A 5,385-nucleotide genomic window follows, 5' to 3' on the forward strand; every position below is an offset into this window, starting at 1 on the left:
ATTTTGTCCCAAGAGATAACAGCGTCATCTTCTTAACCACAAAGTGTTACTTCATCCAGTACATATCTCATAACTACTTTCTCCAGTTTTCAATGGATGTTTAGGTTGCTTCTATACATTAGCTATTGTGAATAATGCAGCTGTGAATACAGGGTCAGTATATCCCTTCAAATTGATGCTTTTATGTCTTCCTGTTTTGTTGCTGTAGGCCATTCTCACAGGTGTGAGGTGGAATCTCAATGCATTTTTAATTTTTATTTATCTGAAGATATGTAGAGCATTTGTTCATATGTCTGTGGACATATTAACATATATAGCTAAATTGATATTTTCTAATTTCTTGTTATGCAACTATGAACAGTTTCTTGTGAAAATAAACAGTAGAAAACATGGTGGCATCTCATTTAGCATGGCTTTCCCTTGAATTAATGCTCATATCTTGTGTGTAGCACCAATAGTGATCTTTTTCCTCAACATAGATATGTTCAGGCAAATAAAATTGCCTTCTGATATTTTTACATTTGTTTAGTTCTACTTAGTTTGACTTAAGTTCTTAAACTCAGGGAATAGATTGTCTATTTTTTGCTGTTACATTTCTGTACTCACACTAGCTGAAGACATAGGACTTGGGAGCCACTATTGTGAAGGAAATATTACAATTTTCTTCTGTGTTGACACTTCATTGCCAGACTCTCTCATGGTAAATGTGTTTGTGCCACTTTTCTCTTGTCCACATTGTCTGCCTTCCTCAAATGAAAAGTTAGTTGATGTTTATTCCTCCTGCTTTTGTGAGGCGATAGGGAGCACACCATCCATGGAACTCCCCCACTATTGTCCCTGGAATGCTCTTGTAGTGCCTGGGCTCAAACTCCACAGTTTCAAAGACAGCAAAGCATGTGCTCTATTGGGCACAGTACCTCCCTTCACTAGTTTGGTGTTTTTTTTTTTTTTTTTTTTTTTTTTAAGAAAGCAGAAATCATTTGGTGACTAAAGAGAAATAAAATAAGACTGTATTAACTCCAAAGCTGAAATGAATGACAATGAAAAAAGTTTTTTAAATGATGGCTTTATTTTTTTAACTTTTTATATTTATTTTCCCTTTTGTTGCCCTTGTTTTTTATTGTTGTTATTTATGTCATTGTTAGATGGGACAGAGAGAAATGGAGAGAGGGGGGAAGTTAGAGGGGGGAGAGAAAGACAGACACCTGCAGACCTGCTTCACTGCTTGTGAATGAAGCGACTCCCCTGTAGGTGGTGAGCCGGGGGCTCAAACCGGGATCTTACGTTGGTCCTTGCGCTTTGCGCCACCTGTGTTTAACCCACTGTGCTACTGCCTGACTCCCAACAATGAATACTTTCTACTTCCAAATGAAATTAGAAAGGAGTACAAAAAGCATAACTCAATACCAGCTTTTTCATGCATATGACCCAGGATCAAGCCCAGCTACCACCTCACTGGAGGAATCTTTGGTACTGGGGTGTCCTCCCACATTTCTGTCAGTCTGTCTCTTTTTCTGAAAAAATTTATCCCAGAGCAGCGCACTGATGGCATTTTTAAAGTGTTTTTTTTTTTTTTAAAAGATATTTCTTGTTTTATGTATGTTAAAGACTGAAAGAATGCATTACTTCCTCTTGATTTAGTTTAAGTATTATCAGTAAGAGCCATATATGAGTGGCTATGTATACCTTCTACTCATCACACCTAGAGGAACACAAGGTCAGCCTGACCCACAAAGGCCACTATATATTTGGCCTTTGGTACAGACGTTAATCTTCTTAATCTCCACATTGTAAAGACACATTCCCCTTTAGAGTTAAGAAAAAGTAGGATAAGGGAGTCGGGCGGTAGCGCAGTGGATTAAGCACACGTGGCACCAAGTGCAAGGACTGGCATAAGGATCCTGGTTTGAGCCCTGGCTCCCACCTGCAGGGGAGTTGCTTCACAAGCAGTGAAACAGGTCTGCAGGTGTCTATCTTTCTCTCCCCCTCTGTCTTCCCCTCCTCTCTCCATTTCTCTCTGTCCTAACAACAACGACATCAATAATAACTACAACAATAAAAAACAAGGGCAACAAAAGGGAAAATAGATAAATATTAAAAAAAAAAAAAGAAAAAGTAGGATAAAATTTTAAGAGAGTGTGATTAACCTTCTCAACAGATATTCACCCAGTGGTGTTTGCATCTGCTAATCAGTCATTCCTGAATTATCAATAGTTACTTTGCTGTGGTTATAAAGAAGTCATCTTCAAATTCTGTCTTTCCTTCCTCTTTAATTACTACTCATTCTTCTGTAAAGAGGAGCACTTTCCTTTTCTTCTTTCTCCTTTTCATGATTAAAGTTTTAGATTAATTCAGTGTGTTGTTTGGCTGTTATGTCTCTTTAGACTCCTCCAATCTATTAACAGTCCTCTGCCTTCCCTATCATTGGTGCTATATACTAATGCTTGAACTGTCCTTCAACTGACTATGTTGCAATTCATTCACCACAGCATGGGATGAAATTCACCTAAACTCTATGATGAACTCACTGTGCCACTATGGATAATTCATACCAGCTACACTCTTCTATTTCATGTATTTTAAATATTTATTTATTGGTTAGAGACAGTCAGAAATTGAGAAGGGAGTGATAGAGAGGAAGAGAGACAGAGAGATACCTGCAACACTGCTTCATGACTCAAAAAGCTTTCCCCCTGCAGGTGGGGACTGGGGGCTTGAACCCAGGCCCTTGTGTATTGTAACATATATGCTCAACCAAGTGTGCCACCACACAGGCCCTGCCCCTCCCCTAGCTACACTCTTCTTCAAATAAAACTTTATGCGTAGCACCCTACAATAAACACAAGTAAATAATAAATCCAGTTCAGGTAAAATAGCATTATGGTTATGGAAAATGATGCTCATGCCTGATGTTCCAAAGTCCCAGGTTCAGTACCCCATAATCACTGTAAACCAGAATTGAAAAGTGCTCTGGTTAAAAAAAAAAAAACATAAATAAATAGCAAAACTGTTGATAATACAATAAGAAAACATGTAGTTCTTTTTTAAATATTATTTAAAAAATATTTTTACTAAGTTGTTATTGGATAGAGACAGAAATTGAGAGGGGAGGGGGAACAGAGATAGAGAAAGACACAGAGACACCTGCAGCCTCAATTCAATACTTATGAAGCTTTCCCCCTGCAGGTAGGGACCAGGGGCTTGCCTGAAGACAGGTCCTTACGCACAGTAATGTGTGTGTTTAACCAGGTGTACCATCACCTGGCCCCTGTGAGTTCTTTATATATCTTACATACTGGCTCCGGATTCACATGTGACACTCATTTTGACAAAAGAGCGTAAAGAGTATATTGGGGCTAGGTGGTTGGTTGCACGCGTTACAACGCGCAAGAACCTGGGTTTAAGTCCCAGTCCCCACCTGTGGGGGTAAGCTTTGCAAGTGGTGAAGTAGGACTGTAGGTGTCTCTCTGTCTCCCCATTCCCTCTCGATTTCTAGCTGTCTCTATCCAATAAATAGAGATGATAAAAAATTCAAAATAAAAAGAGTGTTTCAGGCAGAAGACATTATGGAAAACAATAGTTTGGTGTAACCTACCAGTAGAGGTAGGCTGAGGGAGAGAGAGTTGGGGTGGGGAAGTAAGGTTGGCTAGTTCATGAGTGGCTTTGCATATGGGTCACCATTTTTAATAATTTCTGTGACATTCTGAGTCTGGGTAGAGAGGTGCTACCATCCTTTGGCTGGCAATTTCACACCAAAGCACAATGTTGAATAATGAAATTTCTGACAGACAGTGCCCAGAGCCTCCATAATGAAAGATCATTACGGAGAGGATGCAGATAATTAGCTGTTTTTGGTGGCATTACAGCTGTATAAAATGCCAGGGCCAGGCAGTGGCACACCTGGCTAAGTGCTCACATTACAGTGTACAAGGGCCCAGGTTCAAACTCCTGGTTCCCACCTGCAGAGGGAAAGCTTCATGAGTTATGAAACAGGGCTGCAGGTATCTCTCTCAATTTCTCTGTCTCTATCCAATAAATACTTTTTAAAAGATTTAAAAAATGTATTTAGATGCCCTGTAATTTTGTTTTCTACTAGAAAAGTTTTCATTGTTTGTTGAATAAAAGAAAGCAAACAAACCAGACTTTCAGGGGCCAGGTGGTGGTGGCTTACCCAGTAGAATGAACATATTTTAGTGCACAAGGAACAGGGTTCAAGCCCCTGGTCCCCACCTGCAGGGGGAAGCTTCATGAGCAGTGAAGCAATGTCTCACTCTCCCTCTGTCTCTTCCTTTCCTTCTCCCTATGTTCCCCTTCCCTCTCAATTTCTCTCTGTCCCTGTAAAAAATAAAAACAAGCAAATAAATACTTTTACAACAAGTTCTATTATATATTGAGTGTCAGGACTACAACTTGGAACCTCACAAATGCAAGGCCTATGTTACTTTACAGTCTGTCATCTCTTCAGATGCTATAGTTTTCAAATTTAGAGCTTCCTTCTATATGGAATTAGAAGTTTTGTATTAACCTAGATATTCAAGGGGTAAAATCAACACTTTTTCTTGAGCTATGGAGGAAATCTAGCTATACTGAGAATTTCAAGATAATGCCCTTAAACTCCACGAAAACATTTTCTGAAATGCAATACTACATCACCAGTTCTTGTGTACACACAGAACATGCATCAACATCTCAGAGTTAGCTTAACTTGCAAGTGCTCTGTTTTTCAGTGCTGAGTTTGTGGCCTCACAGAGGTCAGGCTTGACTGAGTCATTTAGTGGGCCAGGAACTACGTGAACTGTAGATAATTCCTAGTAAGAGGCCAGGAGCACAGTAGATGACCCAGTCCCCTTCAACAACCTCAGAGACAACATTGTCCAATAGAAATCTAAAGTCACCTGGCTCCCCACCTGCAGGGGGGGTCGCTTCACAGGTGGTGAAGCAGGTCTACAGGTGTCTGTCTTTCTCTTCCCCTCCTCTCTCCATTTCTCTCTGTCCTATCCAAGAATGCCGACATCAATAACAACAATAATAACTACAACAATAAAACAACAAGGGCAACAAAAGGGAATAAATAAATATTTAAAAAAAAGAAATCTAAAGTCAGTCAAATAAGTACTTTTAAACTTTTCTACCAGTCACGTTAAATTAAAAGGGAAGTCAAGGTGAAAGTAACTTTAACATTCTACTTGTCAACCGTGATGAAGTTCGAATTTAACTATTCACAAAACATTAAACATGTAAATAACACAGAAAGTATTAATGAGAGTTTCACCTTTTTTCTTTTCTTGTACCAAGTCTTTAAAGATCTGGTGTGTGTTTTGCATTTTGGGTATGCTTCTATTCAGACCAGTCACACTGCCAAGTGCTCAGTAGCTACATGTGGCC

Source organism: Erinaceus europaeus, chromosome 2 (assembly GCF_950295315.1).
Source record: "Erinaceus europaeus chromosome 2, mEriEur2.1, whole genome shotgun sequence".
NCBI lineage: Eukaryota > Metazoa > Chordata > Mammalia > Eulipotyphla > Erinaceidae > Erinaceus > Erinaceus europaeus.